The 15141-nt window shown below is 48.0% G+C and overlaps 1 long non-coding RNA gene across 1 annotated transcript; it reads left to right on the forward strand.

The window, feature by feature from the left end:
- Nucleotides 1-457: 457 nt before the first annotated feature.
- Nucleotides 458-1578, forward strand: LOC138980856 (uncharacterized). The gene is made up of 2 exons (XR_011460461.1): nucleotides 458-791; nucleotides 1084-1578. It is a non-coding gene; the product is annotated as an uncharacterized lncRNA (long non-coding RNA).
- Nucleotides 1579-15141: the final 13563 nt, after the last annotated feature.

Here is a 15141-nt window from a genome sequence, read left to right on the forward strand (position 1 = left end):
AACTTTTACAAAAAGCCGGATATGACGTCATCAAAAACATTTATCGAAAAATAAAACATATGTCTGGGGATATCATACCCAGGAACTCTCATGTGAAAATTTCATACAGATCGGTCCAGTAGTTTACTCTGAATCGCTATACACACACTGTCACGATCGGGTGACAGAGACCAAGAAAGTGTCACTCAGTGGAGTGCCTGTTCTTGGTCGATTATGATAGAAAGCGCATGTACGTGATATTGGGCTACAGCAGAGTTTGCTGACAGTGCTCAATGAACACGGAGGGTTTGCTGCGCACGAGTTTTACAGTGGAGGTTTCTGCTGTCATAGGGCTGACGGTTTTTCGCTGACAGCGCACACGGGATTTTCAGGGATTGAGTTTCTCGTGTCTTTTTTCTGCTTGGGGAGGCAGAATTGTGTATAGCTGGACTGGTTTTGTGACAAGGCCAGTCACGTGTTATTGGCTAGGTTGTCTGGGAGAGACACAAGGGCGGCGCACTTGACACCCAGCGGCAGAAGGGGAAGGATCTAATACACAGTTTCTAGAGTATGATGGTTTTTCACCGAATATTGTATTCGGCACTCTAGGGGAGCTTCCACCGGTTATTTCCTTCACACTGCCACATATTTTGCTGAGGACAAGTCGTCAACATTCCTTCGTCGGCGATGGCTTTCGCATAAGGATTCGACAAGGGGTTCTGGAGGTTTTCGGTCACTGTTGACGAACAGAGGCTGTTCCAGGGAGGAAGCGGATTTTTGCTTCCATGAGAGTACAATCATAGGCTTTTGAGGTAATAAATCATTATTTAACGCTGTTGATGAGTCTGTGTTTGTGGAATGAAATACTCTCTGTTGTTCTTTCCAGGTTAGCGCATAATTTACTCTCTGTGACGCTAAAATACTAATCTGTATATGGTTTTTGCAGATAGGGAGAGAAGGACGGAAAATGACTGTTTTGTTGTTGTAAAAAGTCCGTTTTGTGCAGGCCCACGTGCTCGATGAGATATTTAAAGATGACACGTTTTAAGGTGGTGGGTGAGGGGTAGCAGACATGTTTAGTGCACCGATGCTTTCTGTTTGCAGCCTTCGTTTCGGGTTCGTTTTCCTGTAACCGCTGCACGGCTGCCTTTGGCGGGACACTGCTAGCTGCAGACGTTGGAGCTGGGACCTGAGGAAACCAGCAAACCGGCTAACCAGCAGACCGGCTAACCAGCGAACCGGCTAACCAGCAACCCGGCTAACCAGCATACCGGCTAACCAGCATACAGAAAGAAAGCTAAGTGCACCGTGTCTTACGCACCCCGTTGACCACCGTTGTCTTTTCTTATCTGTGATTTCATTGGAGTAGTGACAACGTGGGGTGTGTGACCCCTGCACGAACTAGAGCTTTTCGAACAGAACATTCGCATTTAACTATATTTACACGGGTTCAGCGTGTTACTATAATTTTCTATATACTACTGGCATTTTGTCAGTGAACACTGGTTTTTTACGTGTTGAGAACGTAAAAGGAACATATTTTGAGTGAAGGCTCGAGGGAGGTGGCGAGTTTATACATAAACAGGCGTCTGAAACTTATACTTTTGTTGACTCTATTTAATTGTATGACTGCGAGAGTGGATCGTGGTGTGGTTAGTTAATTAGTAGTAATTAACCGGTTCATAATCACCTTAAGTGATATATTGAAACGTGACACATGGGGGCCAAGCCGGGATTTACTCAGTTAATTTCCAACTGATAAAGACCCACCAATTAAGGATAACTAAGAGCAGATAATCTCGTCAGTGCTCGACTTATTTTCTGCTTGGTGCTACCCTTTTTTGTATAGTTTTGATCATATACCACACCTTAAGCGATTCACATCTTGCAGGAAATGTAAATTGTAATTTGTAAGCTATTGTATGCGCTAACTGTGATTACTTCCCTTTCCTTTGTTTGTGAATCTTTGTTGTTGTACGTTCAGAGTTTTCCGTTGCAGAGAGCTGAGCGGGGTTAGCGGATTTGTTATTCGTTTTACTCAGTTTTCTCTACATTGTTGGTTCGCATTCTGTAACAGGTTACATTTCTACCGTCTTGTTTTACTTGGATTTTTCTCCATATTTTGACTTTGTTGGAATTTTGGGGGGGAAGGGTCCGAGGACTTCTGTCCTAACCAAGGCTGTGGGAGACACTCTGTTTCACCGCAAAAAGCAGCCGATAAAGTAGGCCACGGCTGTGGGAAACACTTTGTTTCACCGCAAAAAGCAGCCATAAAGTAGGCTACGCGTTTTGTTCTACACCGTTTGGATTTTTCTTCTGCATTTTTCGGTTGCTGGATTTTTGTATCCACCGCTTTCATCACCGCGTGTTCTAGCTATAGCTGCGTTAGACTTACTTTTGTGATAAAGCTTTGCTAAACTAACCATGGCTACAGGGGGATCTCCTACGAAGAGATTAACTTTTGAGACTCCTGGTAGCGAGGAACAGACAGAGCGAGACGCACGCGTTAGAGCGCGTAGTTTGCTTAAGCGCAAGGAGTTAGAACGTAAGGAAGACATAGAGCGACAGACGAGAAAAGAAGAGCTTGACAGACAAGAACGACAGGCCGAACGTGAGAGACAGGAACGACAAGACGAACGTGACAGACAAGAACGGAAAGAGAAAGATGAACGTGACAGACAAGAAAGGGAACGACAGGCCGAACGACAGGCCGAACGTGACCGACAGGATAAGAAAGACGAGCTTGAGAGACAGGAACGACAGGCCGAACGACAGGCCGAACTTGACCGACAGGATAAGAAAGACGAGCTTGAGAGACAGGAACGACAGGCCGAACGACAGGCCGAACTTGACCGACAGGATAAGAAAGACGAGCTTGACAGACAAGAACGACAGGCCGAGCGTGACAGACAGGAATGGAAAGAGAAAGAGCAGGCGGATCGCGATCTCCAGCTAGAACTAGCTAGGCTACAGGCCGAGAAGGGTACGCTTACTCAGGCTAGCGCGCCGACATTTGTTGCCGACCGTACGAGACTGCCGACGTTCGACGATGACAAGGACGAGCTCGACGACTTTTTACGCCGGTTTGAGCGCATTGCATCTGACCAGAAGTGGGAAGAGGCCACGTGGGCTAGCCGCCTTAGCACCTGCTTAAAAGGACGCGCATTGCAGCTCTACAACGCTTTGGAGGACGACGAGGCGAGAGACTATCAGGCACTAAAGAAGGCGTTACTCCAGCGCTTCAACCTGACTGCGGAAGCCTACAGACGACGTCTGCGTAACAGCAAGAGACTGAGCGGCGAGCTGAGCCATCAGTTTGTGGCACGCCTTAATCTCTACCTGCGGCGCTGGGTGGAGATGGCCGAGAAGAACTGGACCGTCGACGACCTTGCCGACCTCATAGTCATGGAACAACTGATGTCCAGCCTGCGACCTGAGGTGGTGACCTTCGTGCAGGAACACCAGCCAAAGACTACTCAGGAGGCAGCCGACTGGATCAGAGTACACGAGGACGCCCAGGCGATCTCTGGCAAATCTTCAGGCTCACGGCCGGGAAAATCGGGAAATTCAGGTTCTTCAGGACCCAAGGACGGGAAGGACGATCAGGGACACAAAGGATCAAGTTCCAGAACTGACATCCAGTGTTATTACTGCAACAAGCGGGGCCACGTGAAGAAGGACTGCCACAGGAGACAGGCTGACCAGAAGGGCGTACACTTTGTTGGCAGTGAGGAGTTAAGGGACGTCACGAGCTCATGCACAATTCCACAACTCTGCGTTCCGTGCTCCAGGAAACATTTCCAGCCCCACTGCAACGTCTACGTTAACGGAGTGAAGGGCGAAGGTCTGCGGGACACAGGGGCAGACATGATAGTGGTTCGGGCGAGTCTAGTTCCAGCTATGGCCTACACAGGAGACAGCATCAGGGTGAGAATGGCCGAGGCATCTCACGCTTACGACTTGAACACGGCAGTGATCAAGGTCGTAACACCGTTGTTCACGGGGACCATTGTGGCCGTCGTCATCAGTTTGTGGACGGCGTCACCAGGGAGGTTCCCGTTTATCGGTCTCCCGACGTCATTTCAGTGCTCACGCGGGCACAGGCGGAGCGAGAGGACAAACCTCTCAAACCCCTACCTGCTGCACGAGCTGCCCTGGGGAACGTGACCCCCGCGCTTCTCGCGAAGGCTCAGGCATCTGATCCGACATTAGCGACTCCTCGGGAGCACGCGAAGTCGGGGAAGGTGAAGCTGAGCGGGAAGCATGGGAGGTCAAAGTTCCTCAGGGACAAGAAGTTGCTCTACCGTGAGTTCAGCAACAAGGAAGGTGCATTCAAACAGGTTGTCGTGCCTCGCGAGTTTCGCGAGGGTGTCATGGCAACGGCACACGACTCGATTCTGGGAGGTCATCTTGGCACCAAGAAGACCACGGATCGTGTCTGGCGCCACTTTTACTGGCCAGGCATCTGCACGGATGTCCGACGTTTCTGCGCGTCCTGCGATAAGTGCCAGAAGGTGGTTGCCAAAGGAAGGGTGAGGAAGGTCCCCTTAGAGAAGATGCCGCTCATCGACGAACCCTTTCGTCGGGTGGCAGTGGACATCATCGGGCCCATCTTGCCTGCGTCTGAGGACGGAAACAGATACATTTTGACCATGGTGGACTACGCTACTCGATACCCAGAGGCGATCCCTCTGAAATCGATTGAAGCCACGCGAGTAGCTGAGGCTCTGGTTACTATGTGGTCCCGGCTGGGAATTCCATCAGAGGTACTCACCGACAGAGGCACGCAGTTCACGGGAGGAGTGATGGCGGAGGCAGCACGACTGCTATCACTGGAGCAGCACTTCACCACTCCTTACCATGCTCAGTGCAACGGACTGGTGGAAAGGTTCAATGGCACCTTGAAGACCATGCTGAGGAAACTAGCTCAGGAGAAACCACGCACGTGGGACAGGTACATCCCAGCATTGCTTTTTGCATACCGCGAGGTTCCTCAGGAGAGCTTGGGCTTTTCCCCATTTGAGTTGTTGTACGGCAGACAGGTACGCGGTCCCATGGCTATCCTGCGTCAGGCTTGGACAGACGAAGAAGCTGACGAGGAGGTGCAGACGACAGCGACCTACATCGTAGAACTCAGGAACAGGATTGAAGAGACCTGCAAACTGGCTCAAGAGAACCTGGGGAGAGCAGCACAGCGTTACGCGCGAGGATTCGACCGCAAGGCACGGCCGCGCAGCTTCAAGATTGGAGAACGGGTGTTGCTACTTTTACCTGTCAAACACAACAAGCTACAACTGCAGTGGCAAGGACCTTTTGAGGTGACAGCGAAAGTGGGCCAGAACGACTACAGGATCGTCATGAACGGGAAAGCACGCCTGTACCACGCCAACCTGCTGCGCGCCTACATAGAGAGGACTGCCTACGGGGAAAAGGACAAAGTGACAGAAGCAGTTGCTGTCGTGATGGACGAGACAACGGAAGAACAGGGAGGAGGACGTGTACCAGTTTGTCCGTTGGAGGCTAGTGAGGATCACACGGACGTGCACATCTCACCTGATCTTGGGGACGACCAGCAGGCGGACTTGCAAGAGATCCTGAAGGATGCAGCACGGGTCCTTACAGACATACCACTTCAGACGCATCTAGAGGAGTTTACCTTCGACTTGCTGGAGAAGCAGCCAGTGAGGACGAAGCAGTATCCCATGCCTCATGCCCAGAAGGAGGTGGTCAGGAAGGAAATCGCCGACATGACAAAGTTGGGCGTCATCGAGCCAGCGAACTCTCCCTACAGTTCTCCAATTGTGCTTGTGAAGAAGAAGGATGGACGCGTCAGGTTCTGTGTCGACTACCGGAAGCTGAACAAGATTACGGCGTTTGACGCGGAACCCATGCCTGATGTGGACTACCTCTTCAGTCACTTGGCCAAGGCCAAGTATTTTTCAAAATTAGACCTCACCAAGGGATACTGGCAAATTCCAGTTGCCGAGGAAGATCGCCCAAAGACTGCATTTACCACTCCATTCGGCCAGTTCCAGTGGACAGTCATGCCTTTTGGTCTACAGAATGCAGGTGCCGTCTTCACTCGCATGATGAGGAAACTTTTGGAACCATTGAAGCGCGAGGACATCAGCAGTTTCATCGACGATGTGCTGATCGCGACAGAGACATGGACTGAACATCTCGACGCCCTGCGCGACGTGTTCGGAAGGTTGAAGAACGGAAATCTGGGAGCTAAACCGTCCAAGTGCTACTTGGGATTTCGGGAATTGTCTTTCCTGGGTCATGTTGTCGGCGAGGGATTGCTCGTTCCAGAGGACGACAAGATCCAGAAGATTCGGGAGGCGGAGCCACCGCGCACGAAGAAAGAAGTCAGGTCTTTCCTGGGCCTAGCCAGCTTCTACAGACGCTTCATCCCGCACTTTGCCGAAATCGCACTACCACTGACCAACCTTACCAAGAAACTACAACCGACCGTTGTAGTGTGGACTGAGGAATGCAGCTCCGCATTCAACACCCTGAAGAGGCGACTCACCAGTCAGCCTATTCTCCGACTACCAGACCTGAACAAGGACTTCGTGCTGAGGACAGACGCTTCAGGGAAGGGACTTGGGGCAGTGTTGCTTCAGGAGACAGAGGGGTTTTTGCACCCTGTTTGCTTCGCCAGCCGTAAGCTGACCTCGGCCGAGGCAGCGTATGCAACGGTTGAACGCGAGTGTCTCGCCATTGTCTGGGGCATCCAGAAGTTCGAAGCGTACCTGTACGGACGACCTTTCTGTCTGGAGACGGACCATCAACCTCTGCAATATCTTCAGGTTGCAAGGTTGGCAAACGCCAGACTTATGCGCTGGGCGTTGATTCTCCAACCGTACCAATTCACGGTACGCGTCATTCCGGGCGCCAACAATGTTGGAGCTGACTTTCTCTCTCGGGCTGTAGAGGAGAACATGACTGTGAGCGAAACCGAGGTTTCGTCTTGAAGAGGGGAGGTGTGTCACGATCGGGTGACAGAGACCAAGAAAGTGTCACTCAGTGGAGTGCCTGTTCTTGGTCGATTATGATAGAAAGCGCCTGTACGTGATATTGGGCTACAGCAGAGTTTGCTGACAGTGCTCAATGAACACGGAGGGTTTGCTGCGCACGAGTTTTACAGTGGAGGTTTCTGCTGTCATAGGGCTGACGGTTTTTCGCTGACAGCGCACACGGGATTTTCAGGGATTGAGTTTCTCGTGTCTTTTTTCTGCTTGGGGAGGCAGAATTGTGTATAGCTGGACTGGTTTTGTGACAAGGTCAGTCACGTGTTATTGGCTAGGTTGTCTGGGAGAGACACAAGGGCGGCGCACTTGACACCCAGCGGCAGAAGGGGAAGGATCTAATACACAGTTTCTAGAGTATGATGGTTTTTCACCGAATATTGTATTCGGCACTCTAGGGGAGCTTCCACCGGTTATTTCCTTCACACTGCCACATATTTTGCTGAGGACAAGTCGTCAACATTCCTTCGTCGGCGATGGCTTTCGCATAAGGATTCGACAAGGGGTTCTGGAGGTTTTCGGTCACTGTTGACGAACAGAGGCTGTTCCAGGGAGGAAGCGGATTTTTGCTTCCATGAGAGTACAATCATAGGCTTTTGAGGTAATAAATCATTATTTAACGCTGTTGATGAGTCTGTGTTTGTGGAATGAAATACTCTCTGTTGTTCTTTCCAGGTTAGCGCATAATTTACTCTCTGTGACGCTAAAATACTAATCTGTATATGGTTTTTGCAGATAGGGAGAGAAGGACAGAAAATGACTGTTTTGTTGTTGTAAAAAGTCCGTTTTGTGCAGGCCCACGTGCTCGATGAGATATTTAAAGATGACACGTTTTAAGGTGGTGGGTGAGGGGTAGCAGACATGTTTAGTGCACCGATGCTTTCTGTTTGCAGCCTTCGTTTCGGGTTCGTTTTCCTGTAACCGCTGCACGGCTGCCTTTGGCGGGACACTGCTAGCTGCAGACGTTGGAGCTGGGACCTGAGGAAACCAGCAAACCGGCTAACCAGCAGACCGGCTAACCAGCGAACCGGCTAACCAGCAACCCGGCTAACCAGCATACCGGCTAACCAGCATACAGAAAGAAAGCTAAGTGCACCGTGTCTTACGCACCCCGTTGACCACCGTTGTCTTTTCTTATCTGTGATTTCATTGGAGTAGTGACAACGTGGGGTGTGTGACCCCTGCACGAACTAGAGCTTTTCGAACAGAACATTCGCATTTAACTATATTTACACGGGTTCAGCGTGTTACTATAATTTTCTATATACTACTGGCATTTTGTCAGTGAACACTGGTTTTTTACGTGTTGAGAACGTAAAAGGAACATATTTTGAGTGAAGGCTCGAGGGAGGTGGCGAGTTTATACATAAACAGGCGTCTGAAACTTATACTTTTGTTGACTCTATTTAATTGTATGACTGCGAGAGTGGATCGTGGTGTGGTTAGTTAATTAGTAGTAATTAACCGGTTCATAATCACCTTAAGTGATATATTGAAACGTGACACACACACACGCACAGACAGACAGACAGACACAGACACAGACACAGACACAGACACACACACACAGACACACAGACACAGACACAGACAGACACACAGACAGACACACACACACACACACCACGACCCTCGTCTCGATTCCCCCTCTATGTTAAAACATTTAGTCAAAACTTGACTAAATGTAAAAAGAACATGTGGAGGCAACATGCCCGTTTGTATCAATTTGTGATTAAAAGAAGATAGGTCATCAAGTAAGTATGCCCCCCCCCCCCCCCCCCCGCAGCCTTCGCCTTAAAAATATCCATCCCAATATCGTGCTCCCTCTTCCCGTTTCAGCCACCCAGTTTGTCGGAGTCGCTGATATCGAAGATGTTAAAAAATAGGCAACAGCGCGGCGGAAGCCAGAAGACCATCTGGAACAATTTCCGATCACAAAAATAGATAGGCCAACAGGTCATTAACCAACTCCTCTTAGCTCCCCAGCATGCCCCCCCCTCCCACCCCCTCCCCGTACCCCTCATACCCATCCCCATCCTGCTTCTTTCCATCTCAGGCAAATTTTCAAACTAGCCAAAAGCAGACTGATATCGAGGCCAATGCAAAAACTAAAGTGCAGAGAAAACAATTACGCAGCTCTGAACCACTCTTCCGCCTCATTGGCCTTCACCCATTCCATCGCACCCTCGCCCTTTCAGCCAGATTATCAAACTCGCTGAATAGCTGGCCTGTATCGCGATAGTGTCAACAACGATAACTCTTTTTTACATTTAGTCAAGTTTTGACTGAATGTTTTAACATAGAGGGGGGAATCGAGACGAGGGTCGTGGTGTATGTGTGTGTGTGTGTGTGTGTGTGTGTGTGTGTGTGTGTGTGTGTGTGTGTGTGTGGGTGTGTGTGTGTGTATGTGTGTGTGTGTGTGGAGCGATTCAGAGTAAACTACTAGATCGATCTTTATGAAATGTTTCATGAGAGTTCCTGGGTATGATATCCCCAGACATGTTTTTCATTTTTTCGATAAATGTCTTTGATGACGTCATATCCGGCTTTTTGTAAAAGTTGAGGCGGAACTGTCACACCCTCATTTTTCTATCAAATTGATTGAAATTTTAGCAAAGCAATCTTCCACGAAGGCCGGACTTTGGTATTGCATTTCAGCTTGGAGGCTTAAAATTAATTAATGACTTTGGTCATTACAAATCTGAAAATTGTAATTAGAATTATGACCGGCACGGTTGGCCTAGTGGTAAGGCGTCCGCCCCGTGATCGGGAGGTCGTGGGTTCGAACCCCGGCCGGGTCATACCTGAGACTTTAAATTTGGCAATCTAGTGGCTGCTCCGCCTGGCGTCTGGCATTATAGGGTTAGTGCTAAGACTGGTTGGTCCGGTGTCAGAATAATGTGACTGGGTGAGACATGAAGCCTGTGCTGCGACTTCTGTCTTGTGTGTGGCGCACGTTATATGTCAAAGCAGCACCGCCCTGATATGGCCCTTCGTGGTCGGCTGGGCGTTAAGCAAAGAAACAAACAAACAAATTAGAATTATTTTTTTTATAAAACGATCCAAAATTACGATTATCGTACTCTTCATTATTTTCTGATTCCAAAAACATATCAATATGTTATATTCGGATTAAAACCAAGCTCTGAATATAAAAAAAATAAAAAAAATATGATTAAAATTAAATTTCCGAAATCGATTTAAAAACAATTTCATCTTATTCCTTGTCCGTTCTTGATTCCAAAAACATATAGATATGATATGTTTGGATTACAAACACGTTCAGAGAGTTAAAAAGAATAGAGATATAGAAAAGCGTGCTATCCTCCTCAGCGCAACCGCTACCGCGCTTTTCTGGATTGTTAATTTCACTGCCTTTGCCACGAGCGGTGGACAGACGATGCTACGAGTGTACGGTCTTGCGGAAAAAATGCAATGCGTTCAGTTTCATTCTGTGAGTTCGACTGAGCTTGACTAAATGTTGTACTTTCGCATTACGCGACTTGTTTTTGTTTTTTTTAGCAATAGGGACATGCACATCCGCAACACTCTCATTATGCAAGCGGACGATTTTTAGGCCGTCAGCACTATGATTTTACATCCACCCCCCCCCCCCTCTACCTCTGAACCCCCAACCGTCCACCCCCACCCCTACAAACTCCCATCCCCACCCGTCCGCCCTCCCCCGTCGCTCACCGAGATCTACCGCCCTCATGACCGTTCCTATTCGCTTCTTTTCATTTCAGCGGTGTGATTAAAATTAAACATGATAATGACCGCCAGGCATTGAACGTGTTTTGCTCAATGAGGAGAATTAACAGTTACAGCTGCTGAAATGTCGTTCCCGTCTGTCTGAGGGGCAACGTACTTTTCAATCACGTGACGAGTGCGAGTTAAGCATTATGGAGACACGACGTTGAGCCGAAGTGTTCTCATTGTGGGTGTAAGGTCCTTGCGTGTGTGTATCTTTCAGCTTCCGGCAAGCCTGAAAAAATAATTGAGAGTCACCTCCCTTGAGAGGGGCGCTTGACACACGCATGGGTGAGGGGTTCAAAGAACCCAGCGTTCATGCTCGTTTTCTTTCGTAAATGCCAGACTGGTCAGCTCTACTATTCAATCTGATCACGGACTGCTATTTTGATTTTGTTTCTTCTCTATCTGCGTGCGTGGGCTGTAACGCCCACGTGCACTCCCGTACCTATCTCTCTCTCTCAGTCTCTCTGGGTCTCTCTCTGTCTCTATCTATATGCGCGCTCTCTGTCTGTCTCTCTCTCTCTCTCTCTCTCTCTCTCTCTCTCTCTGTCTTACTCTCTCTGTCTCTCTGTCTCTCTCCCTCTCTCTCTCTCTCTCTGTCTCTCTCCCTCTCACTCTCTCTGTCTCTCTGTTTCTCTCTCTATCTCTCTTTCTATCTATATATATATATATATATATATCTATATACTAGATGAATACCCGCTTCGCCGGGTACGGCTGCGCCGGGAAGAAGTCGAGCCGAATACCCGGCTGCGCCGGGGACCCGGCTATGCCGGGTGTACGCCGGCTTTGCCGGCGCACCGCACGGAGTAAGGGAGATAATCGCGGCTGAAAACACTGGAGAAGATAAGGAAGAGTTACTGGGAATGGATCAAGAGAAAAACTAAAATCGGTTCAGCGCTGGGCGCTGAGAGCACGTGTTGAAATATCTCATCGATGAGGTTGTGTCCGGGGTGTAGCTGAATACGGTCTCCAAATTTGAAAAAGATCCACCGATAACTTTGGCCGTGCATCGCGGACACACACACACACGCACACAGACAGACAGACAGACAGACAGACAGACAGACAGACAGACAGACACAAGTCGTATATATATATAGATATCTCTCTCTCTCTCCTCCCTCTCTCTCTCTCTCTCTCTCTCTCTCTCTCTCTCTCTCTCTCTCTCCCTCTCTCTCTCGAGGTATTGCACCTCGGTTCGACCGAAGCTAAGTTAAGAATAAATTCCTGTTGTGCAGCGGGTTAAAGTATTCCCTCATACCTCGGAGATATACCTTCACTCGCTCGCAGCGACGTCACGTGACGGAAAGAACGTTATCACACCATTGAAATGACATTCTTTCCGTCCCCTATAGGCGACGAAATAGGTCAAATTTTGTGCACTTTTTAGTGGAAAATGCTTCGACGCCGGAGCGGGTACTGGACCCAGTGCCGTTCTAGTGCAAGTGCACTACAAAGGCACTGCACCCAGTGCCGATAAGCGACAGCATTCTTTCCACCATCTAAAATGTCACGTGACGTCGCTGCGAGCGAGTGAAGGTATATCTCCGAGGTATGAGGGAATACTTTATCCCGCTGCACAACAGGAATTTATTCTTAACTTAGCTTCGGTCGAACCGAGGTGCAATGGGTGCTCTCTCTCTCTCTCTCTCTCTCTCTCTCTCTCTCTCTCTCTCTCTCTCTCTCTTGTTTTGGTCTGTCTGTCTGTCTGTTTGTCTGTACATTTGTCTGTGCGTCTGACTGTCTATCTCTATCAATCTATCTCCCCGCTCTGTCTCTCTGTCTTTCTCCTTGTCTCTGTCTCTGTCTCTCCCTGTCTCTGTCTCTCATTCTCTCTGTCTCAGACTCTCTGTCTCTCATTCTCTCTCTGTCTCTGTCTCTGTCTCTGTCTCTGTCTCTCTCTCTCTCTCTCTCTCTCTCTCTCTCTCTGTCTCTCTCTCTGTCTCTCTCCCTCTATCTCTCTCCCCCACCCTCTCTCTCTCTCTCTCTCTCTGGACAGAAATGTCATCGCTCAATTTAGAATGGGTGTTTCACAGATAAATATCCACAGATATCGCTTCCAAAATTCAACAGAAAACAAGTGTTGCCCCTTTTGTGAAGATAAATTAGAGACCGAAATCCATTTTTTTTTAATGCCAAACATATTGTGAGTTAAGAATAAAGTATTTAGCACAGTTTTTAAGTGTTGGTGATCAGTTGGGCAGTATGATTACCATGTTTAAAAAACAAGACACAGAAACAATTGTAGATTTAGCAAAGTTTTTGTTTTTTGCATTTCAGTTAAGATTGTCAATGTTAAATAATAATGAGGATTAATTGTCGCTGAAGGTTTTGTTGTTGCTGTATTTATTGTTCGGTTGTATGTATACATTAGGCAGCATTGATGTGCATGATTATTGATGGAGGAAAGCTTGGAACAAACCACTGTGTATTTTGCATACGTTTAAATAATTATCATGTTTTCTATTTTTCCTGTGATTCATGTGTACCCCCCCCCCCCCCCCCATTGAAAGGGGCTGTAGGCCCATATTCAATTAAACTGTGTCAGTGTCAGTGTCAGTGTCTCTGTCTGTCTTTCTGTCTCTCTGTCTCTCTCTCCCTCTCTCTCTCTCTGTCTCTCTCTGTCTCTCTCTGTCTCACTCTCTCTGTCTCTCTGTTTCTATCTCTATCTCTCTTTCTATCTATATATATATCTCTCTCTATATATATATCTCTCTCTCTCTATATATATATATATATATATATATATATATATATCTCCCTCTATCTCTGTCTCTCTCTCTCTCTCTCTCTCCCTCTGTCTCTCTCTATCTCTCTCTTCTCTGCTGTCAGAAGCTCTCCGCTTAATATGGCTTTATTCAGCTCGCCTTCCAGATGACAGCTCAGTGGTCTGTGCGGAGCTGAAAGCACTCCAGCTGACCTTTAAACAGGTGTACCAGTCCAATAAGAGTGACTTGCTGATCCTGTCGGATTCCCTGTCGGCACTGAAAGTCGTGACGGAAATGCAGCTGGATCATCCGCTCCTGGTGGAGATCCAGGAGCTACACGCATCTCTGATTGAAAAAGGCAAAAATATAGTGTTTTCATGGGTACCCTCCCATGTGGGAATTCCAGGCAACTAAAAATAAAAAAAAAAGCCCGTCACTGACAAACAGACAGGTTTAAGATTTCAAAACTCGCACGAACAAGTACACCAGGGGCAGAGGGAATGTGGCGAATGTGAAGAAAACAAACTTCACAAGATCCAGCTCCCTCAGCTGTCGGACAGCTGTCCCAAATGCTGCCTCAACTATGAAATCAAAGATCAATTGGGGCATTTTTTATTTCATCTCTTTGTCGCCTCCACATTGATCACACTCACATCACACATTCGCATTTAACACTCAGGGTTCTATTCAGTCGATCGAATACGACGAGGCAGCAATTTGCAAAATAATACCAAACATTAAACACTCCAAACTCTGCTGAGCTATCAGTGAAGAACGCTTGATGCATAACTTCAAATGGCTAAAAGCAGACCATGAAAAGAAACACCGCCACTACTGTCAGCATGCACCAATAAGAATCAACAGCCCTTTGACATCATACCGTGTTGAATCTAAGCCTTCCCACCCACACTTGCCTGATTTTTAGGACAATGTTGTTGGAACAAAAAGTGTAAAGCTAATAGCGACAACAGCACCCATTGTTCACTGTTTCTTTTTTGGGCGGACATGTAACACAAGAACATATGCTCAATTAACATGTTTGTCCTTGCATTTATGCTCTTGCAGCATTGTAGTATTTGCCCGAAGCCATCAAGCCGCAGCCTGAACCTGCCCTGGTCTTGTCAGATTGAAGAACCAAGTTCGTTGACCATCCTTCAACATTTCAGTTTTCTCCTTCTCGAAAATGTGCGACGAACCTATTTTGGTCTCTCTATTTCGGCGCTGATCGAGCAGCCGCCTTGATGATTAGTTTAATCGCTTCTTCTGACACGCCCCCCCCCCCCCCCGGCCTACCGCCCAAACACTTTATATTAGTTTGTGCTAAGCTGGCGGCGGAGAGTTATCGATGCACACTTTAAACTGGCTATAAATATAGCTTCACAATAAACACCACATCACCACCACCACCACCAACAACACTCTCTTTTCATCATGAAGTTCTGAAAGGGAATCGAAACATTTACACTTTTGTTTATATTGGGGAAAAGCGTTGTATAAAGAACAAAGTGCTAAGTCTTCATGTCTACAGGTCCTTAACATTCTCTTAAGGGGGGGGGGGGGGGGGGGGGGCTTACGCACAGGTTCAGAATGGCGGAGAATGGTGGAGAATTGCGCAAAATGGCGGTGGAACTGAGATTTTCCGTAGAAAAGGCGAGGAATAATGAGAT

This window comes from Littorina saxatilis, linkage group LG11, assembly GCF_037325665.1.
Source record: "Littorina saxatilis isolate snail1 linkage group LG11, US_GU_Lsax_2.0, whole genome shotgun sequence".
Taxonomy (NCBI): Eukaryota; Metazoa; Mollusca; class Gastropoda; order Littorinimorpha; family Littorinidae; genus Littorina; species Littorina saxatilis.